Source organism: Sus scrofa, chromosome 1 (assembly GCF_000003025.6).
Source record: "Sus scrofa isolate TJ Tabasco breed Duroc chromosome 1, Sscrofa11.1, whole genome shotgun sequence".
Lineage (NCBI taxonomy): Eukaryota > Metazoa > Chordata > Mammalia > Artiodactyla > Suidae > Sus > Sus scrofa.
Genome location: NC_010443.5, coordinates 251,764,418 through 251,790,341, shown reverse-complemented (window position 1 = coordinate 251,790,341; position 25,924 = coordinate 251,764,418). Strand labels below are relative to the sequence as shown.

Sequence of the window (25,924 nt, the reverse complement as noted above, 5' to 3'; positions counted from 1 at the left end):
GAAATGATTCTCTAGGCCTTGGCATATATGCATCTGACTCTGACTTCTCTGCCTCTGTCATAAGAAGAACTTGACCCTTGACTATCTAGCTTATCAATTTGGTCCATCTCCAAACTCTTCCTGGCAAATCCAGGCCCATCCCCTCTTTCCCGTATTCCATGCCTAGTGTTCTTATTCAAACACTTCTGTCTGATCTGCAGAGGAAGTGGCATGTTCTGATTCCATTTTTTTTTTTTTTTTTTTTTTTGTCTTTTTGCCTTTTCTAGGGCTGCTTCTGCAGCATATGGATGTTCCCAGGCTAGGGGTTGAATTGGAGCTGCAGCCGCCAGCCTACACCAGAGCCACAGCAATGCAGGATCTGAGCCGCGTCTGCGACCTACACCACAGCTCACGGCAACACCAGATCCTTAACCCACTGAGCAAGGCCAGGGATCGAACCCGCAACCTCATGGTTCCTAGTCGGATTTGTTAACCACTGCGCCACAATGGGAACTCTTGATTCCATTATTTTGTAAAGCTCTATATTCCCTTTTATTTGTTCCCAAATAGAATCTTTTCTAAAAAAGCACTCTTGCTGTTTTGTTATTCCTACAGGAATCTCATACTAATTTCTTTGTTATTACAAGCTGGTTGTTCCACAACTAGATTATTTTTCATCTATTATTTGGAACAGATTTCTATTAGCACAAAAATTGTATTTGTTGCATAACAACATGCATATTTGTGATATCCTAGAAAAGAAGATATCTTTGCTTGCTTCCTCTCTCCATTGCACCCTACATCCTGCTTTATAGGACAGGCAATGCTGAGGCTATCTGCATACACACACACACACACACACACACACACACACACACACACACACACACACATATATATTTTAGGGCCACACCCACGGCATATGGAAGTTCCCAAGCTAGGGGTCAAATGGAGCTGTAACTGCCAGCCACAGCCACACCAGATCTGAGCCATGTCTGTGATCTACACCACAGCTCATGGCAACACTGGATCTTTTAACCCACCAAGTGAGGCCGGGGATCAAAACCACATCCTCATGGATACTAGTCAGGTCCATTGCTGCTGAGCCATGATGGGAAGTCTTATCTGTACCACCTCTGAGTATGGCTTTAAGGTATCTTCAATAGCAGGGGGGGAGGTAATCACAGGTGTTCGGAAAAAAATCCACCCCATCCTAGAAAACAAAACCTCAAAGGTAAAGCCAAACAGAGCAGGTGAGTTAATTTGAACAAAAAGCTGGCAATTTCATCACTAAGCAGGTGAAGGGTTACCAGGAACGGGACTGGGACCAGGTGCTTTCACTCACACTTAAAAAAAACCAGAACAGGCTTCAGAGACTGTGTGGGGCTACCAAACAGAGGAAGCCTGGGCTCTGGAGAGGAGGTCTGAAAATGAAATGGAAATGAATCTTCTAGTCTCTGGATATAAGCATAAAAGAGCAGAGTGCTTTGCTGATGAGATATTTCCAGACCTTCGGCAAAATACCCAGGTATGTCCCATGTTTAATCCAGAAAGCCGGTCATGAATTTCTCCCTGGCATATAATTGAAGTAAACAGTAATCTTCTCAATTGTAATGTGTTGGATGGATGGTAGTCTGTGTGGAGTCTAGAAATTGAGAGCCAAAGAGTGAGTCATTTATGTCCAAGTTGGTTTGGAGGAGGGGCCGTGCCGACTGGAATGAGGAGTGGAGCCCTTTTGATAGCAGTATCTTTAGGGAGGAGACTCCAGGGAGTTTTTCACGCTGCTTTGTTCTGGTTCCGTGCTCACTGAGAAACCTTCCTTTTTAAAATTTCAATTTTTATTTGCAGATGCTATGTTTATGTGAGACATGTCTTATCTTTATCACAAAATTATGTTTTCACATTAACTGTTTCGAGAAATAGAAACATTTCGAAACCAAATTTCTCTTACCTAACAACTATTTTTGGCGTGTTATTTTCTTCCAGGCTGTTTTCTAGGAATATGGGCTATCACAGTGGTGTGCAAGCCATTGTTTTCCCTTTTTTTCCTTTTGAGATTTTGTCAGAAGCGTGCCTCATGCAGCTAAATCGTATGCCTAATCACCATTTGAAATCTCACTGCATGAGTATTGCAGGGCTTGCGTGGTGTGTGCAGAACACAAAAGAATTAAACACAAAATCTTTGTGCCACCATGTGAAAGTCGGACAAGAGATGTTGTCCATATGAGCATGACTCTTGCCTGTGCCTGAGGCTGCAATGCTCCCGAAGCAAGTGCAGCAATACCTTTCCGGGAGTGTAAGAATCGGGTACCCAAGGTTCTTGTCTCTAAACTCACATTGGAGTTCCCTGCCTGTCCCTTCATCTGGGTATGGTGATGAGTCTGGATCGTGGGCTGGTCTTTTTGATTTAGCATCTCCACAACATGGTGCCTTTGAGATTTCTGCTCTCACTGACCAATCTCTGAGCTACAATCACCCTTGCAATGGTGTAAGTTTCTGGAATACTGAGGGCTCCAGCAAGCCCAATGCCCAGCTCCTTCCCTGATGGCAAACAAAAGCTCAGACAGAAGTACTGTGAAAATAAATTAATTTTATTTGTGAAGTTATTCCACTCTCCAAGAGAGATGGGCTCCCCAAATACTGAGGTTAAATTGGCTTGTTCATGGCAGAAAAACATGTTTCTTCACTTGATTGTCATCTATAAAAAGGTTTCCATATATGTGTGGCACTGGTCTTGTAAAAGTCAAGGTTAAAAGTGTTTTCATTAGGGAATTAATAACTTAACGGAAAGAGCTTTAGGCTTTACGTATTTTTTTTCCTTTTTGTCTTTTTAGGGCTGAACCTGCAGCATATAGATGTTCCTAGGCTAGGGATTCAATCAGAGCTGTAGCTACCTGCCTACACCACAGCCACAGCCATGCCAGATCTGAGCCACGTCTGCAAACTACATACACCATAGCTCACGGCAATGCCAGATCCTTAACCCACTGAACAAGGCCAGGGATTGCACCCACATCCTCATGGATATTAGTGGGATTGATTACCACTGAGGCACAGCAGGAACTTCCAAGGCTAAATTTATGTATTTGGAAGGTATTGCCAAGCAGGATATTCTTGCCTTAAAAAAACAAAAACATAAACAGAATACCTAGAGGAGATTCTTCCCTTCTGGCTTAGTGGGAATACTGACAGCAGGGTCATTTTCCTTTCTCATTTGTCTTGGAGAAAAACTGGACAGAAGCAGGCAGATGCTGCAGGAGGACAAAGATGAGACAAATCACACTAGCTTATTGGTTAATCTAGTGCTATAATCCACTGCCTAATGTGTGACCACAAAATTTCAGTGCCACATAGTAGTAAGCATTTATCTTGCATTTCTGTGTGTCCTCTGAGGGTTAGCTGATCCAAGCCAGACTCTGGTCAGTGTACTGGAGAAGTTCTGCTCATGTGTTTCTCTTGCTCCTGCTGGGACAAGCTCGGATGTGTTCTTTCTCACAGTGATGTCAGAAGCTCCTTTATAGGGATGGTGGAACTGGAACATTATCATCTCTGCTTCTGTGCTATTGGCCAAAGAAGACACAAAGCTGACCTCAAAGTCAAAGTGTGGGGAGGTCGGCTTTGCCTGGGATGGGGCCATGCAAAGGTGTAAATGCAGAAAAAGGTGAAGAATTGTAAGCATGAATGCAACCTGAGGATAAAGGGAGATTTATTGGGAAAGGGATGGATGAACTGATCCCAGGATGAGAGAAGAATAAATTTAGCGGTTTGGAATGACCCTCTAACAGAAGGAAGGGGCAGCTTGTAGACAAGTGTTTGTGGAATGGCATGATGTGTTTGGGGAAATGGAAGTAATTAATTGAAGTGCAGGCAATATGGAAAGGTGACTGGAGATGACGCTCTGGGGACAGGATGAGGTCATGGGCCTTGTGCACCAAATAAGGGAGCTTAAGTAATTTTTAGAGCCATGAAAGGTCACTGAAGAGTCTCAGACTTGCCTTTGGTAAAAGTCATTCTGGGAGATGTGTGTAGGAAAAATCGGCCTGATCCAGAAGAGTGTTAGAGAGATCAGTGGTGAGAAGATGAGGTCAAGATCTTTAATCCAGACAGTGGTGAGGAGGAGGAGGAGGAAAATGATATCAGGATGGACGTCACCAGACTGGATGATCTCGTTCGGTGTTACAAAAAGGAAGCCTGGCTTCTCAACCTTGTTGCCCAAAGAGTCATCCTCTTCACCACATGTTCTGATTTGGATGGTGCAGGAGGCATAGGGAAAAATGTTGAGCTCAGTCTGGGGCTTGCTGTGTTTAGGTCTCCATGGTTGCTCCTGGTGGAGATGTCCAGTCCACAGTGCTGGGTCTCTGGATAAAGGTCGTGGACTTGAGTCTGTGGATTTGGATTAGACTAGCCAGAGAAATTATTTTCAATCGAAATAACTGAGTGCTCACGTCCAATCCTCCATGCAAGGAGTGGACTAAAGAATAAGAAGAATCATATGACAGGAGGAGAACCAGAAAGGTGGTATTATGAAAGTCCAGGAAGAGAGGTGATCTATAAGGCTGTAGAAAGGTTGAGATGTTTAATAAAAGGACCTATTAAAATTGGAAACCAACAGGTTATTGGCGACATTGAGGAGGATCATTTTAGGTGAATGTTGGGTTAAGTGGCTTAGCCAAGATTACACATGATATTTAAATGGATAATCTGAGACTCAGATGAGGGTTCTAGCTCCAAGTCACTTTTCATCTGGCATACTTCAGCTATTGATCTATTTCCTCTCCTCCTCCTTTTCCTCCTCCTCCTCCTTCTTCTTTCTTCTTTCTTCTTCTTCTGGCTGTGCCTATGGCACACAGAAATTCTCAGGCCAGGGAACAGATCTGAGCCACTACAGTAAGCAGAGCCACTTGCAGTGACAATGCTAGATCCTTAATCCACTGAGCCACAAGGGAACTCCCTTTTTCTAAAGATAAATTAATCTGTTGACATCTTCGTCACAGAAGACTTTGTGGGAGAGTGGAGGGAGATTAAACATGCATAAATGACAGTTTGTAAAAAAATCTACTTTGCTGTACAGTGGAAATTGGTACAACATTGTAAATTAACTATAATTTTTAAAGTGAAAAAAAATCTTTAAAAAAATCTAGTAAGTTGTTAGGTCAAAACTCTTGGAAGTTCTGACAGGCTCTCATTGAACAGTTATGTTTGGACTCCTGGGTAGGCAAAGTCATGGATTCCCTTTAGTCTGTATTCCTGCTGATGCCAACAATCTGTAAGATGCTTCAAGACATTGTCACTCTGTCATGTCCCCACAGCCACATGGACAGCAAAGGACTCTTGGGGATCCTTTTTACTCTACACATCTGGAGGTTTTGACCAGTAGGTCAGGAAAGAAGGGAATAGATAAATGTCAGCCCTTGGCTTTTCTTCTCTTCCTTTGTGAAAATTATTCCCTTTTCCATGTGGGTGATAAATCCTATAACTAATAAAATGTCAAATCACTGTAACCTAAAGATCCATGAAAAATCCTCTCCTCTTCCTTCCAGTTAAAATACTGACACACAAAAATAAACTATCCATCTAACATTGTGGTTTCAAGTATTTTTCCAGGCAAAAATAGGCAAGGGAAAGGAATGTAAAGAATCTTAACTGGGATGCATTCTTGCGAGGTGAAGCAGGATTTAATGATTTCAAGTTTATGGGGACTGTACAGCCTGAAAGACAGATTTGCGCTCTGACTCCCACAGCCACTCCCATGCACATTTATCTTGTTTTATTTTTCCCAGTCTTCTATTCAGTTTCTTAGATTACTGGAATATATTACTGGAAATGATTTAGAGGTTGATTTTCTAGTATTTTTCTATTTACATCAGCTATTATCTAGAAATAACTTTTTGCCTTTTTCAAGAACAACTTTTTTTTTTCCTTTTGATGTATTGCATTGGATGCAACTTCTAGAATAAATTTGTTATGGTGATAACAATGGGTATTTTTTTTATTTATTACTTATGTACACCTTTGTGTCACTGTGAGGTATTGCATCTACGTGAGATGGTGTGTAAGCATTATTCTACTCTTTTTAAAATTTCTATTCATGTATAGTTGATTTATAAAGTTGTGACAATTTCTGCTGTACAACAAAGTGATTCAGTCACACACATACACACATCCATTCTCTTTTGGATTCTTTTCCCACACAGAACACTGAGCAGTTTCCTGGACTACACAGCAGGTCTCTATTAGCCAATCACTCCACATACCTCAGCGTGCACATGTCAATCCAAAATCTCTTGTCCACTCTCCCTACCATTCTCCCTTGGTAACCATAAGTTTTTCAAAGTCTGTGGGTCTGTTACCATTCTGCAAACAAGTTCATTTGCATTCCTTTCTTAGATTCCACATACAAGTGACATCACATTATGTTTGTCTTTCACTGTCTAACTTCACCCAGCATGACAATTTGCAGATCCATCCATGTTGCCACAAACAGCACCATTTCATTCTTTTTTATGGCTGAGTAATATTCCATACTACATTTGTACCACATCTTCTTTATGCATGCCTCTGTTGATGGACACCCAGGCATTCTTCTATTCTTGTTTAGTTTTTTTTTTTTCCAGTCTTTGTTTTTTTTCTTAGAGATATATATTGAATGTTATCAGATGCTCTTTGGTATGTGATTTAAAAAAATTATAGTTATTGATATATCTTATTACTAGGTTTATTCAAATCACACCATTCATATATTCCTGGAATAATTCTTACATGTCAAAAATTTTAATTTTTGTAAGGTAATATGGTAATAGTGGCATAATGTCCTAGTTAAGAGAAGTGTTCTGAAGGCAGACTGTCTAAATTTAAGTTCCAGTTCCACTGCTGGCTTGTTGTGTAAACTTGAGCAAGTTTCTTGACCTCTCTGTGCCTCAATTTCCTTATCTGTGGGGGGATATTAGTCCCAATCATATAGAGCTATTGCAAGGATAGAATAAATTAGGCAACATACAATACTGGACTTGCCTAGGGTGATGGGTAGGGGTGAGTGGTGACAGCTGAAGGGTGTGGATTTTCGTTTGGGGGTAATGAAAATGTTCCAAATTAATTGTGGTGAAGGACACACATGTCTGTGAATATACTGAAAGCCATTGAATCGTACACCTTAAATGACTGAATTCAGTTGTGTACTGATGACCAGTTCATGTTATCAAACAGTGGAACGTTGATAACACTGTTTAGTGCTGGGATAGAGAGCTTGGTTCTCTAACTGGATCGCCTCGCCCAGCTCAACAAGTTGTGTGACCTCAGGCAGGTTGTTTAACCTTTTCTGTATGTTAGGTTCCCTCAGGGTAAAGTGAAAATAATGGTATCTACTTCTTCAGTTGTTATAAAGAATATATATTTTAATACATTTAAAGTGCTGAGGATAGTGTCTGTCAAATAAGTTCCCAATACATGTTGACTTTTATTAAAATATTTATTAGCTAATATTGTACTTAGGATTGAAAAAATCTTTATTCTAAATTATAATTTATTTTCCTTTTCTTTATTAAATAATCTTTTGTCATAAAGGTGATACTACACTATTATATATCCATTTAAAAATTCATTCCAAGAAAGAAAACGAACCCACAATTCCATTGTTCTGAGATAGTTATTGTTATCCTTTCAATGTAAAACCTTTTCCCTTTCAATCTCATTCTGTTTCTCCATAGAAATACATGTGTATATGTTTTATGCTATATATATATATATATGTAAATTACATTTAGCTATCAATGAGTATAATGCAATTAATAGGAATATTTACAAAATAGGATCATACTCCTCATATATATATTTTTTTTTTTTTGTCTTTTTGCCTTTTCTAGGGCCACTCCGCAGCATATGGAGGTTCCCAGGCTAGGGGTCTAATCAGAGCTGTAGCCACCAGCCTATGCCAGAGCCACAGCAACATGGGACCTGAGCCGCGTCTGCGACTTACAGCTCACAGCAACGCCAGATCCTTAACTCACTGAGCAAGGCCAGGGATCAAACCCACAACCTCATGGTTCCTAGTTGGATTCATTAACCACTGAGCCACGGGAACTCCACCTCATACTGTTTTATCTGATTTTAAAAATTCAATGATCCATTGTGAACATCTTTTCATATCATTAGTTATCTTCTAATTCTTTTAATGTGTGACAGTCCATACATGGACCATGATTAAGCTATTTCCTACTGATAACTCTAGGATAGTTCCAATTTCTGTAATTATACATCGTATGATAACATATAATATGTTTAACTATAGCTGTATTTTGTTCTCTTCTGTAACTTGGTTCTCTGTATTTAAATTATCTGTGGGTTGTTTTGGTCCGTGTGAATTGGTCTGCTCGCCAGCTCTTCCTTTTCTAATACACCTCCTGCACTGCATATGTTAGAAAACTTAAAAGTCTCACACACCTGTGTAACGAGTGTTTCTGATGTGATTCAGGTGTTTGTGAATGAGATGTACTTGTGTCCGACTTGACTTTGCAAGTGAATTGAGTGGGGAGAAAGGCGGAGTATATGACATCTATTTTTACTGATACAGACACTGGCATACTTAGTCTGGTTTCAGATCTGGTAATGGTAGAAGCAGCTTAGCAATTTGGCACCAACTCTGTTAGGCTAGACCTGCCATGTGGCTTTAGGAGTCATTCCTGGAAATATAGCCTGTGGTCTTTTTTTTTTTTTTTTTCAGTCCTCTTAACGATTCTGTAAGCCATTTAGTGCTATGCAATAAATTCCTCTCTGCTTTAGCTAGCTAGAGAAGATACTGGGTTATTGCAACTGATTATTATTTATTAATAATCCATTGTCTTCCCACTGGTTTATAATGTAACCTTTATTATATGCCAATACATGCATAAATATCTCTTATCTATCTACATATGTATAGATATATATGTATATTTGACTCTGTTCTTTTTTTAATTGACTTTTTTTGATTTATTGCTAGTACCACTCTTTTTTGTCTATTGCATCTTTATGATAATCTTTAATATGTGTTTGGATAAGGGCCTCCTATTAATCCAACATTTTATAAACCTGGACAAAAATTTTAGAAATTTTGTCAAGTTCTAAGTATATTTTAGTTGAATTTTAATTGAATTCAAGAGATAACTTACATCTTTAATACTAAACAGTCCCATCTCAAAACATATGTCTCTCTGTTTAAGCAGTCCTTTTTTAAATAAATAGAATTTTATTGTGTGCTTGTTGCTGTATAGATCTTACAGATTTATATTCATGCCAGTTTAGATATTTAAATTTTTGTATGGTTGAGAATGACATAATGGTGGTTTATTTTAACCAGTCTTACTTAGAATGTATTGATATATATTCAATACATATACATATATTGATATATGTATGTGTGTGTGTATATATATATATATTTTTTTTTTTTTGCCTTCTAGGGCTGCAGCCGAGGCATATGGAGGTTCCCAGGCTAGGGGCTGAATTGGAGCTACAGCTGCTGGCCTACACCACAGCCACAGCAGCACAGGATCTGAGCCATGTCTGTGACCTATACCATAGCTCTTGGCAATGCTGGATCCTTAACCCACTGAGAAAGGCCAGGGATTGAACCCGAAACCTCATAGTTCCTAGTTGGATTTGTTTTGGCTGCATCACAGTGGGAACTCCTTTTTTTCTTTATTTTTGTTTTTGTTTATGTTTATTTTTAAATCCTTTACTCTCTGAACTCGTCCATAAGTTCTCAATTTTCTTTTCCTTTATTTAAAATTTTTTTTTCAGGGCTGTACCCTCAGCATATGGAAATTCCCAGGCTAGGGGTTGAGTCAGAACTGTAGGTGCTACACCACATCCACAGCAATGCCAGATCCAACCTGCCTCTGTGACCTGCACCACAGCTCATGGCAATGCTGAATCCTTAACCCACTGAGGGAGGCCAGGGATCGAACCTGTGTCCTCATGAATACTAGTCAGGTACGTTACCTCTGCGCCACCACAGGAACTCCTTGGTCTCATAATTTTTAGTTACTCCCGGGCTATTGGAAGAGCCAATCTAATAGTTAGTAAAATGAGTGTTTCTTCCTTTCTAATTCTTATACTTCATCTTGTCTTATTGTGTAAACTTATAATTAATACAGTATTGTAGATTAAGTATCTTTTTGTTTTTGTCTTTTTTGGGCCACACTCATGGCATATGGAAGTTCCCAGTCTAGGGGTTGAACTGGAGCTACAGCTGCTGGCCTACACCACAGCCACAGCAATGCCAGATCAAAGCCACGTCTGTGACCTACACCACAGCTCACGGCAACGTCGAATCCTTTAACCCACTGAGGGAGGCCAGGGATAGAACCCGAATCCTCATGGATACTAGTTGGGTTCATTACCACTGAGCCACGAGGAGAACTCCCAAGTATCCTTTTGATGTATCAGCTTTTGACATCAGTAGAATCATGACAGGGATGGGTGATTTCCTTGGGACCCAAGAGGTGCCTACTGTATCATATTCCTCTTAAGACTATGACACTCATCTACCCCTCTGTCCATTTATTCCAAAATTCCTTTGCTTAGCATGATCTTACTATCCCATATTTAGCCACAGATGAGCTCATCATTTTCCCATTGGAAGATAACACTCATTTATGTCAATAGGAGCCCTTGTTTCTTGAGTCCAAAACCTCTTCCTGATATCCCTTCCTTCTGTATTTCTGTGGCAAAGCCATGGTGTGCAAAAACTCTCTCTGTGAATGCCAGCCATTAGAATATATAAAAGAGAATTTGTAAAGATTTGAGAGAATGGAAATATCCAGAGTTAGTAAGTGTGGAGAAAAACAGATCCTGTTGTTGGGTAAATGAATCCCTATGAACTTTCTGGAGAGCGACTTGGCAATATGCTTCAAGATCTTTATAACGTGCATGTGCTATGTCAATTAAAATTCTTTGGTTGCAAGTATCAGGAAGCAACTGGAGTTGACTTAAAACGGGTCAGGGAGTTTATTATAAGAATACAGAAGTATCACAGGCAATTCAAGGGCAGAATTGAAGCTGGGTCTTAAAAACAATTTGAGAACCAGGATTAAAGAGGTGTTAAGAACTCAGCCTTTGAGTCTCATGTCTCCTCACGCTGTGCATCTGTTTCTTTTATCTGTACTTGTCTGTTATTGATGTTTGTTCTTGCTATAGGGTTTGATTCTCACATGTGCTGTGTATGGCTTCTGACACCCAGCATATACTCCTCCAAATTCTATGGCCTTTGTCTTGAAATTTGCCTCTTTGACTGTGGTGTTTTAGCGTCTGCGTATGGCCACTTGGTGTCCCGAACTCTTCATTTTATTTTTATTTTTATTTTATTTTTTTCCTTTTTAGGGCCACACCCGAGGCATATGGAGGTTCCTAGGCTAGGGGTGGAATAGGAGCTACAGCTGCTGGCCTCTGCCACAGCCACAGCAACGCAGGGTTGGAGCTGTATTTGTGACCTACACCACAGCTCACGGCAACGCCAGATCCTTAACCCACTGAGTGAGGCCAGGGATTGAATCTGCTACTTAATGGTTCCTAGTTGGATTTGTTTCTGCTGTGCCATGATGGGAACTCCCTGAACTCTTCATTTTTGCCTTCAGCATGTCCTCAGCTTTTGCTCAATATTTATGTGTTGCCACTCTGTTGATCTTCTCCCAGATGTCTGACCTTTGTTGTATGCTTCATTCCAACTTGCTTAGCAGTAAGCTATATTTGACATTTTATGACTAAAGTGCCTAAAAGTACTACTTCAACATAGAGATAAGTGACTTTTAGAACTCTTTTTTTTTTCTATTACACAATGATCCTCAAAATAAATTAATGGCTCCTTCTTGAGTTAGGGAAGTGTTATAACAGAGATTTTGTACCAGCTTGGATGTAGGGTCTACCTGAATGGGAAATGGAGCCTGTTGGGGCAACATTCTGGTTTGGGACTGCCAGGCTCTGCCCTAGGATAGTAAGGATGTGAGCCAGCTGAGTCTCTCATTTCATCTTTCTTGGCTTATAACAATGAAGTGACTCAGCCTGGGATTTTATGAAACAATGAGTCATCCCAAACTATGAAATAAGGTATAGCACTTTTGTTTAATAACTGTAGTCATCAAAGCCCACTCCTCACTCCCCTTTCTCTCTGTATGCCTATCTATGATGTATCTCTATTGTTAGTTACCAATTCTTGTCATTAGGTTATTGGTGAAACACTGAGCCTGGTGTCGTCACTGCTAGGCTGGTCTTCCCTCAACACACTGTCACATGGGACTTATCATGTTAGTTACCTCTTGATTTTAGACACAACAGAATGTTTTCACAGATCAAGGTTTGGGACAGACCAACAGACCAAAATTCAGTCTTTAAGAAAATTTCTGACCATGTGATTTCATCAATTTTCCCATTACTTTGGCTTTTTTGAATTCTTTTTGCTATCTACGAAATGTAGGGGTGCTGTAATTCTGTCTGTTCCATAATGTTGATGGTTCTGGGAGAAAAAAAAAGCCATGTAAAAATTTCCTGAAGCCGTGGTGGGAGAAGGTTCAATGACTTGTCTGGCTTTAGGCGGGGAAACGAGAATCTTTCAAGTTGGATATTTCCTGAAAGACTTGCCCCCATTAATCAGAAAACATTTCTTCTTCTACAGTTGCTTTCTGTTTACAAATGTTCAACAGTCCATTGGCAGCAGGAGGCAGGGTTAAAAGCTTTGTACTTGCAGCTTTTTTATCCCTTTTGGATAATGCTGCTGGTTTTCTAAAAATGGAAAAGTTCATTAACTAATGTCCAACCTATTTATGGTTTTAATCATTGTATTATTGCCTGGGCTGATGTCTTAAATATTCACATGCATGGGGAAAGATATTTCTAAGAAATAAGACAGGATACTTAATACAGTGATAATAATCTATTTTTATGCATGCTTGAAGCCACTGGATATAAAAATTTGAAGTCATTAAAAATGTTTCTCATTCATTCTTGATAGATTTTTCCAAGGGACTGTGAGTAGTTAGCCTTGTCTGTTCAGTAAAAGGGCATGTGAAGAAATAAACCATCCCTCTCTTTAAAAATTGGCTCCAACAGGCTTTCTTTTTTTTCAACCAAACAAGTGAAGTTTTATAATGTTGATTATTCTGGTTAGTAGTTAATTTGCCATTTGCAGTTAGCCAGATATTTCTGTATGGAAAATAAACTGGCATATTCTTTCAATGAGCCTTCTTCTCCATAACCTGAAAATTAAATTTTTTTTTTTTGGTTTTGGTGGACTCTTCAGTGCACATTCTCTCCTAATCTGCTCATATGCGTGTCAGCTGCTGGTTCCTAGCCAAAGGTGGAATTCATTCAACTAAGCACTGCCAGGGCCTTTTCTGTGGGATTCCCCCCGCCCCCCCGCTCCCCATTTCTGGAGACTTCTATTTCTCCTGAATGCCCCTGTCTGGGAAAGATTATCTTGGCAAAGGAGGGGGACGTTGGGAAATGAGAGAGGACAGCTCTTTGTTGCCAAGCAGAAGTAGTGGCTCATTGACTTCAGAGAAATGTGAGTTGGAGCTCAGAGAGTCCTGCAAGTTTTTAAGAAGTGTAAGTGATCTCATCTTTTCCTTAAATGACTTTGATCCCATAAATCAAAGCAATGCCTGAGAACTTGATGTTCAAGCTCAGCCAAGCTCTTCTTACATAACCATGGATATGAGCTCTGACAACAGCATTGTTATGATCTGGGGGCACTAAGATACTACTGACCACTCAAAAATGCAAGACAAGATCTGTTTGTCCAGTTAATGGGATTTTAACACTATCAAACATCCCATAGCTATCCTAATCAGAGTCTTCCTCAATGGTTTGCTCTGGGGGGCTGACCCAGTTGTTAAAATTTTGAAATAGACTAATCCCTCCTTATCTACAAGAGGATATGTCCCAAGACCCCCAGTGGGTGCCTGAAACTGTGGATAGTGCCAAACCCTATACATGCTATGTTTTTTTTTTCTATCCACACACCTATGATACAGTTTAGTTTATAAACTAGCCACAGTAAAAGATTAGCAATAATAAAATAGAACAGATATAACAATATATGGTAATAAAACTTATGTGAATGTGGTCTCTCTCAAGATAGCTTACTGTACAAATTTAATGCCTTTCTGTTTTCACACTTATCATACACTTCAGCCATAAGTTTTGCAGGTTTTTTTTGTTTTTGTTTTTGCTTTTTAGGGCCACACCCACAGCATATGGAGGTTCCCAGGCCAGGGGTCCAATTGGAGCTACAGCTGCCAGCCTACACCACAGCCACAGCAACATCAGATCTGAGCTGAGTCTGTGACCTACATCACAGCTCATGGCAATGTCCGATCCTTAACCTACTGATCGAGGCCAGGGATTGAACCTGTAACTTCATGGTTCCTAGTCAGATTTGTTTCCGCTGAGCCAAGATGGGAACACCCAAGTTTTGCAGTTTAAGGTGAGACAGCAAAAGTAGCACAAACTTTTTCCTTTATCACAATTTCACAGATGCAAGATTTGTTCTTACCACAGCTCTTCATAACTGCAGCATATGACTTCTTTTTCCTTTTCTTATCAGGTTGAAAACGTTTATCTTTTCACTCCCTGGGAGCATGTTACAGCTTCTCTTGGGCATATTTGTTTTTTTGTTTTTGTTTTGTTTTTTTTTTTTTTGTCTTTTTTTTGCCTTTTCTGGGGCTGCTTCCATGGCATGTTCCCAGGCTAGGGGTCTAATTGGAGCTGTAGCTACCAGCCTACACCACAGCCACAGCAATGCCAGATCCGAGCCATATCTGTGACCTACACCACAGCTCATGGCAACGCCGGATCCTTAACCCACTGAGCAAGGCCAGAGATCGAACCCGCAACCTCATGGTTCCTAGTCAGATTCGTTAACCACTGAGCCATGACGGGAACTCCCTCTTGGGCATATTTGAATTGCTGGCACCATTACTTTTGCCCATGGAGGTCATTATTAGGTAAAATAAGTATTACTTGAGCACAAGCTTTGCTGAGACGGTGGTTCTGATAATGAAGACAGCTAATAGGTGAGATACACTGATGGACTAAAGGATGAACCATGTCCCAGGCAGAACAGCAGAACCATGTGAAATGTCATCACACAGAACAGCTCCAAGTTTAAAACTAATGAATTGTTTATTTCTGGAATTTCCCATTTAATATTTTCAGAACGTAGTTGACTGTGGGTAACTGAAACCAAGGAAAGTGAAACTGTGGCTACTGGGGGGACCACTGCACTTCAGGGATCCTCTGAACCTTCCTTAGATCAGCTAAGTAACATATTATCTATCTGGCAGGAGACCAGCCGCCAGCCCTCCTATGGATGGTGACCTCTCTAACTTGTCTAATACGGTCCATGTCAACTGGTAAATATTTTGACTATCACTGCTAATTACCAGTCTTCTTTCCTGTTATACCTTCTGCCAACCCATTCATTCATTTTAAAATTCATTTAAGAAATACTGATGACCTGATAAATGCAAGGCATTGTTGTAGATGCTAGAGAAACACTAGTCAGTTGGGCAAGGTCCTTGATCTTGTGGTGTTTTGTTTTGTTTAATAAAAGTGTAGTTAATTTACAGTGTTGTGTTTGTCTCAAGTGTACAGCAAGGTGATTCATTTATACATATTTTTAAAAACAGATGCATTCTTTTTTCAGATTCTTTTCCAGTATAGGCTATTATAAGATACTGAGTATAGTTCCCTGTGCTATACAGTAGGTCCTTTTTAAAAAATCTATTTTATATATAGCGATGTGTATGATTTATCTGTTCCCTCTACTGGCGGCATTTTCATTTAAGTAGAGAGAACAAACAATTAACATGAATACAAAGATATAAACAAAGTCATTTATTATGATGGTGCTGTGTGGGCAATATCATAGTAATGAGACAGTTGCCAAGGAGAGATTTGTTAGGTGGACAGGTCAGGAAAAGCCCTTCTGAGGGGGAGTGTCAGCTGAGACTTGAATGGGCAGTTCTTCTGATGTATGTTGGGCTCTATGGTGGGACCAGGAGTTGGCAGGCAGCCAGCTGAAACCCTACCCCATACATCTTTCATGTACATCCAGAATCTTAGCTTAGGTGTCTCTATGGCAATGGCATAAGTGGAAGAAAGGGAACACACATTACCAGATTCTTCCTGTGTCCCTTGCTAGCATCTTGGGTTAAAAGAATTCACCTGGAGAAACTCAGAGACAAATAGGGAAGTTACCATGACGTTAAATTTAAATAGCAAAGGATGCAGATCCAAGTGAGGGGTGAAGAAATGGAACCATTAACGCAATCAATCAACCATATATTCTGTTGTTAACTTTTCCCTTTTAGCTAAAATATTAAAGTTTAAAAAAAGACCCATAGTTTTCTCTCCTTTGCTATAGCAATCTGTTTTTGTAGCTATGGAAGCACTATCCCAGGATCTTCTCAAACTTCTTGGAGAAAACTAATTAGACTCTTTTTTTTCCCTTAGATTTCCTTAGTTCTGTGAAAAATTGCTTTTTCCTCAAGGGTCATCATCATTATTATTATTATTTGTAATCTTGGTCCCTCTCCTTTATCCTGCGGTTTGTCTCAGATGTTTGCTGATGCCTGGATTTTGGTTCCCTTTTGTGAAGGACTGGCTTGCTTAACATCAGGCAAGATGTGAGCTTTTTCTATTGGTTTTTCCTCCAATAGGCCTCTCCGCTGAATGGGAGGGCTGACGGCAGGCTCGGTATACTTGCCAGACTTTAATTTAGAGGGTGAAAGTGATGAGCAAGTGGGCAAACACCAAAATGAGGATCATTTTCCTCTGAGGTATCCACAGGAGCAACCTTGATTATCTTCATATTTAAATACAGATATTTTAGAGAATAACCTCTAGTTTTTGTTGGGGATGAAATGCTGGTGCCACCCATCACTCAACACAGTCTGCAGCCTGGGAAAGGCGTGAATGCTGAAAGGAACAGCTGGTCCATTGGCACAGAGAGATTTCTAGTTTTCCTTGCCTCTTCTACTCTCTACACCTGTCTCTGCCTCGCCAGATGCCTCTTAAAGGTTTAGTGGAGAAGAATGGTTTCCTGGTTTTACGTGTTTTTCTCTTGTTTCCTGTGCTCTGCTATTGGTCAGCATGAACCCATCGGCTTTCCAGCTTACAGAAACTGATCAAATATGTGGTCTACCTGGCATGGGATATTGAGACAAACCCATGTGTTTCCCCTTCCGTTTTGAACTGGAAACTCATGGAAATGTTGAAAATTCCACAACCTCCCCCACTTCCAAATTAAGATGCCCAAACATTAAATCTTCAGGTTAAGGAATAAAAGTAAGTTGACTTACATAGTCATCTCTTGGTATCGCTGGGATTTGTTCCATGATGCATGTGGATATCAAAATCTGTGGATGCCTGAGTCACCTATGTAAAAAGGCTAGTCCAGTCAGCCCTACATATCCATGAAGGCAAAACCCACGGATACAGAGAGCTGATTGTCTTAACATTGTCCATTTTCTATCACTTATAACACTTTATTGTTCAATATCTCCTTTGCAACGACCATCACAACAAAGGATATTAATTTAAAAAAATTTTTTTAAGAGGCACACTCATGCAATCCACTCTTGGTTGCATTTTGGTGCTAGCTATTACAGGAGCAAATTGCAATTAGCAACTGCAGGTTTAATTTAACTTCAACTGAACTGCCTTTCCCTTAAAACTGCTCTATAGCCCTTAGAAGCTTCTTTAATCTATCTGGGAAACACACATTTAGACATGAATGAGGACTGTTTTGAAATCTCTGTGCTGAAAAAAAAAATCTCAAGTAAACTAGACCCTTCTGTCCTCCGCAACCCCCCTCCTCCACCTGCCCCCAGCAAAGATATTTCCTGGAGATAAACTGTTCTCAAGCCAAGGGTTCTGCCCAAGAGATTCCAAGCTCACAAGTGCTTCAGGCAAATTGCCCACCCTGCAGGGCTGGTCTGTAGCCAGGGGCTGTCCAGCAACACAAAGCTCTGGTTTAGTCGTCCCCATCTTTGAGGTCTAAGATTTCGGGAGGGTGAGCAATTCTTTCATCCCTTTGCCTTGAAGTTTTGGTGGGAGGCTTCTCACTTTTCCCTGGCTTGAAGAAATGAAAAGAAACTCTTGACTATATACACATGTTGTTGTCAATGGTTCTAAGTACAAGCAAAATGGCATGCTCTTTTTCCACAACAGTAGAAAACGTATCGCTGGCTGGAATTTTGTTTGACCATTGAGTCATGAAAAGCATGTAATGATAATTCCTAGAACTTCAACAGAACCTATTTGGGCTTGTTTTGGAATCTGTTAACTTCGATGAGCCTGTCCAGATGAAGGCACATTGTAACCGTAATACTCTGTGGACACTCCTGTACTGTAAATTTCTTCCAACACTGTTTGTATACTATTTCCAAGTAAACTTTTATTTCAATTAAAATTTTTTTTTGGTCTACAGGTGTGAGGTAGATTTTGTGATGGGGTCAAATGGTTTGGCCCATGGTCTCTGTAGTATATGCAAGTATGTAACCAGTCATGTGTACAGCAGCAATCACCAGTCCAGGAGACACACAGACAAACTTTGTTTCCTGGGTACCAGCCAAGATCCACACTGCATGCAATCCTGGACCCCCTTTTTTGCTTTCGTGTGATGAGGTAATCTCATTGCCACTTGCTCAGATACCATCCTGAAGAGGGATGGATGATGGGGAAACTCATCTGAGAGCTAAAAAATTTTGTATGAGGTGCCTATGTTTTTAAAGGACTATTTAAATAATATTATTGAGGAGTTCCCATCGTGGCTCAGTGGAAATGAATCTGACTAGCATCCATGAGGACGCAGGTTCTATCCCTGGCCTCGTTCAGTAGATTAAGGATCTGGCATTGCTGTGAGCTGTTGTGTAGGTTGCAGATGCGACTCAGATCCTGCATGGCTGTGGCTGTGGTATAGGCCATGGGCAACAGCTCCAATTGGACCCCTAGCCTGGGAACCTCCATATGCCGCGGGATGGCCCTAAAAAGACAAAAAAAAAAAAAAAATTATTGATACACATTTACTGTGGTAAACTAAATTGCAGGTCTCCCCTCTATGCAGCAGGTGGGAATACTGGAGGAAGTAGCAAAGAAGCTACATTTTCTGTATTTTCTCTGTACCACGGTGTGAATAAATTTGTGGTTCTGATAGTGTGTATATTTAATGACCTATTTCTCCAGCTTGGGATTCAAATGTATTCCCGCTTCTTTAACAATTTTTAGTTCATTTACATATATATGTATGTTGAGTTACAATCTTGTGCCAATTTCTACCATACAGCAAAGTGGCCCATATACACATTTCTTTTTTAACATTATCTTCCATCATGGTCTGTTCCAAGAGATTGAATATAGTTCTCTGCACTATACAGTAGGACTTCATTGCTTTTCCATTCTACACTTTTCTTTTTGTCTTTTTTTTTTTTTTTTTTTTTTTTTAAGGGCTGCACCCGCGGCATATGGAAGTTCCCAGGCTGGGGTCAAATTGGAGCTGTAGCTGCTGGCCCAACCACAGCCATAGCAACACAGGATCCAAGCTGCATCTATGACCTAACGCCACAGCTCATGGCAATGCCTGATCCTTAACCCACTGAGCGAGGCCAGGGATCAAACCTGAGTCCTCATGGATACTAGTTGGGTTCGTTACCACTGAGCCACAAGGGGAACTCCTACTTATCCATTCTAAATATAATAGTTTGTGTCTACTAACCCCAAACTCCCAGTCTACCCCACCCCCACCCCTCCCCCTTGGCAACCACAAGTTTTTTCTCTATGTCTGTGAGCCTGTTTCTGTTTGGTAGATGGGTTCATTTGTGCCATGTTTTAGATTGCACATCAAAGTGATATATAGTATTTGTCTTTCTCTTTTTAACTTACTTCACTTAGTGTGATAATCTCTAGTTGCATTCATGTTGCTACGAATGGCATTATTATGTTTTTTTATGGCTGAGTAGTATTCCACCATGTATACATATCACATCTTCTTTATCCATTCATCTTTTGATGATCATTTAGGTTGTTTCCATGTCTTGGCTATTAACAATTATAAATCCAAACATAAATTCTTCCTCTGGAGTTCCCTCCTTTTAGACCCTCAAATGTCCAAAGACCCCAGGCAAAAGGGGTGGTTGCTGAGTCCAAACTTGTTCTGCTCACTGCACAATAGGACAGTACTTTGGGAGCTGAATTGTTGGGGCAAAGAATAATGACTTTATTCAGAAAGGCAGCAGACTGAGAAGATGGCGGATAAGTATCCTAAAGAACCATCTGAGCTGAGTTGGAACTCAGACGTCTTTTATACTAAAATGGGAGGGAGTGTGGTTGGATGTGACAAACTTCTTGGTGTTGCGCCTGTCCACGTAGATCAGGTCACAGTGTTCCTGTAAACCTCCATCAAAACAAACATTATTCTCTGTTCTGCAGCTTTTTCTATCTATCTAAATGGAAGAGTGTTGTACCTTTAAAGATGAAAGCCTTGAGAATGAGCTATCCTGTCTATTTCAGGCTATAGGCAACATTGTTTTGCAAAAGGTTCAGAGCTAGCATGATTAGGCACAAGCAGCAGAGTACTAAAGGTTAAAGTAAAAGACCCAGCATAGATCTTTCCTATTTGTTCTTTCCTATTACAAGACCAGCTTAGCCTTAACATCCCAGAGGAGGCAGGGAGGTGGAAGCACGAAGCAGCCATCATTTCTGCTGCAGTTGCTGCAGGAGATCTGTCCTTTTTGCCCACTGGTACCATGATGTCTCTACTAGTCCAAACCTGTCCCTGTACTTGGGTAAGAGTTTGGACCAGCAAATCTTTGTTGGTCCGTCTTCAGCCTTATGCTATACAGAATCAGCCTCCCCTACAAAATTTCATACTCCTGTGTTGAACTCCGTAGTCATCCTAAACTTTCCTTCCTTCCTGATGAGTGATTTGGGGTTGTGGGGGGATGGGTGGGGGGTGTCTTTCTTGTCAGCAGAACTCGGTTAGACCATCACAATCTATCCTGACAATTTCTCCTAACTTTCAGTGTCAGGCATAAAGCGTTGAGTTTCCTCCTGGAAACCACTGGCTTCCAGAACATTAGTCTATCTTTCCTACAGGGTGTGTTAAGGTATCCTCTTGGAAAAGCAAACTCAATCAGATGACAAATGCCTCTCCTTTGCCCTTCAGCCATGAAATTCATTAACTCATTTTCTATTTGTTTAAGTAGGGCTCCTCATCTCGTGCTTCTGCTATTTAAAATCTGTCCCCCTAATATAGGCACATATACAATAATTTTTATACTATTTAAAGTGGTGGAAGATATGCAACAATTCAAATACCTGACATGATTGTTTGTTGAGGCATTGCTTTGTATTTTCTTTTTGCTGCTGGAAAACTTAGAGGTATTTGTGATGGCTTTTCCCTCTGGAATCTGTTTCCAGTCTTAAGGCCTTTATTTTCCTTTGCCACCGATGTTTTTGTGGTGGCTAAAGCTTGAATTGCTTAAACACAATCCTTCTTGGCACTTGGGAAAGCCTAAAACAATTAGAGAGATTGGGTATAAGAAAGCAACCAGAGAATGGAGGAGATTATCCAAGGCTGAGAAGGGGACCAGAGTCTCTGATTTCCGGTGGTGGTAGAGACCCACTCTCCAGGTATCCAGGTGAGACAGCAGGACCCCAGAGTGAGTGGTTGCTTGGAGCAACTAAGAACATTGGGCTCTTGGCGGAGAGTTCCTGGACTAACTCTATGATGATTGGAATATATGTAATATACTAATAATACTAATTTTAACATTATATGTTAATGCTATTACACATACATACAGAGAGAGAGACAGAGGGAGAGAAAGGGGGGAAGAATTCTAGGACTCTTTGGAGCTTCCTGCTGGTCTGTGATAGTGTGGGAAGAGCTGGACCCTGGACCATCCTCCGCCTTTCTTTTCCCACCCTGGGATTTGCCCAGCACATGAAGGACTTTGGGTACAAATTTTTGTTCAATATTCTCAGAAGAGCTGCCTCTTGGTCTGCACACTGTAACTGTCCAGTCTGGGGAAGAGGGACTGAGAAAAAGGGTTGTGCCAGTGCTGAAATTCTAGGTTCCCTGATTTCTGGAACATGGTTTAAAAGGAGGGAAACAGGCTCTAGGGAGACATGTCTCCTTGACAACTTGGACCCCTTACCCTATGAGGAGGGTCATGGCCAGAGAAGGACAAGAGGGAGAAAAACCACTCTTAATGCTGGGAGGTTTAAGAGTTGCCTCTTGCCCAGGTTTAAGGTTGGTACTGGTCTGTGCTGCGGATTATTCCTATCGACTGAGCCTCACTGGTGCCGTTTGATATATTGCATTGTTGAGTGCCAAGCTTGGAATTTTCCTTGCTGAGCAAGTTCTTTTGTGGTACTTGTGAACTACTGTCAAGTCTGCTCTGAGAGCTTTCCCAACTGTGAGCAAAACCGTGAAATCCTTGACAACAGGAAGAGTGATGGTTTACTAAACTTGAACTGAGACACTTCCCCTTTTGCATTTTGAGCACGTAGAGGCCTAGACCTCCAGAATTTTTTTTCTTTTTCTTTCCTTTTTCTTTTTTGTCAGAGCTACAGAAAAAATCCTCAGTCTTTCCTTAAATGCCTCCAACCCAGATTATCTCTATGATGAAATCAGGGACATACTATGGTTTATAAATAGCAAAGAGGATAGATGATTTTCTCCCTGCTCCTTCTTCCTTTTCCCCTGTTTCTTTGCATTTGTGACACCTTGAAGGCTCCAAAGTCCTGAGAAAATGCACATCTCCCATGACTAGGTATCAGTGGAAGCTTTCTTGTAGGAAAGGAGATCTCCGAGTGGACTACATTTGTGCTGTTAGAGTTGTATAGAGAAAAGGTGAGGTCCGCAGGTACCACCTCGTTTGTTTTGTAGCCAGCCAAGGTTGAATTTGTAGCCGTCTTTCTTTCCTTTGAAGTTCAGCTGCTGCTTCAACAAGAAAGGAAGGCTTAGATCCTGGACCAACCTGAAAGATTGATTGTGTTACCGGGATTCATGTCATATCTACCAGCAGTGTTAAGAGATGAGTTTCACACAAAAGGCGAATGTGTCATGATTCTTTAGCAAGATCCATAAAAATAAACCCAGCGAGAAGACTATTTCCAAGTCAAAAGTCCCAGAAGTCAAGAAACTCAGACTTTGAATTCGAGATAGTGATCTTAGCATACTGTTTAATCTTTTTCTAAATTGAAGTGTAGCTGATTTAAAATGTTGTGTTAGTTTCAGGTGTTCAGCAAAGTGATTCAGTTATACATATGTATATATCCATTCTTTTTCAGATTCTTTCCCTTTCTACGTTATTAAAAAAATATTGAGCAGAGTTTCCTTTGCTATACAGTAGGTCTTTGTTGGTTATCTATTTTATATGTAGTAGTGTGTATCTGCTAATCCTAAACTCCTATTTGATCCCTCCCCCAACCCTTTCCCCCTTTGGTAACCATAGATTTGTTTTCTATGTCTGTGGGTCTATTTGTTTTGTATATATGTTCCTTTGTGTCATTTTTTTCAAAACCTTCTCCTCTTCCAAACTTAAGTGGAGTCAATAAAAAAAAAAAAAGTCCAATGAGAGGATTTATGCACTATATTAACAATGGTAACTAGGAAAGGTGCTACCTACAAGTCAGAAACTTTGAGGATTGTTTTGCAGGGTACAAATAGGTGAATCTGGATAATGATCCATGAGAGAAGACTGTCTGGGAAGCACATGGAAAAGAACTTCAGCCGCATTCCCAGAGTGGCAGAATTGAAGACCATAGTGGTGTAGCAGAGGCTTTAAAGTTCCATTCAGATCCTCTTTGCCATCCTCCAGCTGCTACAGTAACATTTCTCTCTAGAGGACTGCCATCCAGGGATGGGAGCATGGGTGTCAAGTGGTGATACCGGAGGCAGGCAGGGGAATGATTGCCGTCATTCCCCTGCCTGCCCCGTGAAAGCTTCTAGCCCAAGGCTGACCAAAGCACAGGCATAATGGTTTAGTTGCCTTTGCCTCTGAGGAGGACAACCTCTGTGGTATAACTCATGCCCTGGGGTGCTCAGTGACATCAAGCTGAGTCACACTTCAGCTGAAACCACTCCTTTGCCCAGCTCCTTTGTGGCCGTTTCTGTTTACCTCCTTTCTTAAAGACTTTTCCCCTGAGGGCACTTCCTCTGTAAGTCACTGGCGTAGGAGTCCTTATCTTAGGCGAGGCTCTTAGGAAAACTGCCCTAAAACAGTGATCTTGGAGTGGTCTGAGGAAGCACGCCCTAAGGAAGGGAGTCTAGAGTTGTGTCACTTGCTATTGGTGATGAAGACCCCATCACTCAGGGTAGAGGCTGTGTACCATCTACCCTGAGTGATGCTGGAATGCTGTAGCCATGTAATCATTGATACTTTGTGGTGAGCAGGTAGAAGAAATAGACTAGGTTGAGCAATGTCTCTGCCTTCCTAGCACTCATTGCTATTTAAAATGATCTTGTTTGTATCTTTGTTTTCATGTGTATTGTTTGTTTTCTACTAGAACAGAAACCACCACACCCAAGACCTTGTCCATTGTGTTCACTCATGTTTCCCCAGCACCTACAAGAGGGACTGGAATCTGACCAATTTGACTATGAATGAATAAAATGAATGAATAAAAAATGAATGAATGAATAAAAAATTAATGGATGGGTTGGAGGAAGCAATGACTGAAAAGATTTATTACTAGGTGGAGTGGTCAAAATACTTACTGATAGGGCCCAGACGCTGACAACAGAAAGACCACCATCCATTGGACTCGAATGCCAGATGACAACGCTTTAGTTAGTAGATCCAGGGAAACAGTTTCAAGAGTTCAGCCAAGAAGAATGGTTTCCAGTCTACTGCATCCTTCTTTTGTTTCCTGTGTTCTGTTTTCCGTCAGCAAGGCTCCATCTGCTTTCTGTTTCCCAGAAATGTATCAAAATCTAGAGTCCACTGAGACCCCAGGTGGTGAGGCAAACATGTGTGTTCTGTCTCCCGTCTTGAACAGGAAGCCCATCCAAACATGGAAAAAAAAAACCACAATCAATACACTTAATGTAATTATTAATATGTTAGGGCTTAAGTCTGCCATTTAATTTGCTGCTTTCTGTTCGTTTTCACTTTTTTCATTCTGTTTTCTTTCTCCTCACTTCCTGTGGATTACTTGAACATTTTTCAGAATTCTGTTCTGATGTACCAGTAGTAGTTTTTGTTTTTTTTTTTTTTGTCTTTTTAGGGCTGTACTTGTGGTATATGAAAGTTCCTAGGCTAAGGGTCCAATCCGAGCTATAGCGGCTGGCCTGTGCCACAGCCACAGCAATGCCAGATCTCAGCTGTGTCTATAACCTACTATACCACAGCTCCTGGCAATGCTGAATCCTTAACCCACTGGGTGGCACCAGGGATTGAACCCATGTCCTTGTGGATACTAGCTGGGTTTGCTACCACTGAGCCATGATGGGAACTCCTCAGTAGGGCATTTAAGTATATCTCTATTGATAGTTCGGTAAGTGTTTGCTCCAGGTATTCCACTATAGGTACATATATAACCTATCATAGTCGATTGGTGTTGACATTCTACTAGTTCACATGAAATATAGAAGCTCTGCCTCCCTTTACATCTTTGCCTCCCCCATTTATAATACACTGGCCTTCAATGCTTTCTCCACACTCATTTAGAACATAGTAAGGATGAAAGTCTTAGCTCCTGACCACTCAGACTTATCTGATGTCATTCCCGTAGTACCTTGTCATGGCTGGGGGAGGATGAAGGCCTAGGTCGTCCAGCCTTTGCTGGCCTGGGTGGGAATGAATGCTGTTTTTTTCTGTGGTGTTTGGCTGGAGTAGAGCCATTATTGTTCAAAAGTTTTCTTTCTTGCTAGGCTGTCCTTTCTCCTGGCTAGAGAGAGCAGACTTCA

General features: G+C 40.8%; 1 long non-coding RNA gene across 2 annotated transcripts in view; it reads left to right on the top strand.

Moving 5' to 3' along the window:
- Positions 991 to 25,924, top strand: part of LOC110256901 — a 206,996-nt gene continuing 182,062 nt past the window's right edge. For both annotated transcript variants that reach the window (XR_002338980.1, XR_002338981.1), the window contains exon 1: positions 991 to 1,507. This is a non-coding gene — a long non-coding RNA (uncharacterized LOC110256901). The remainder of the gene's footprint in view (positions 1,508 to 25,924) is intronic.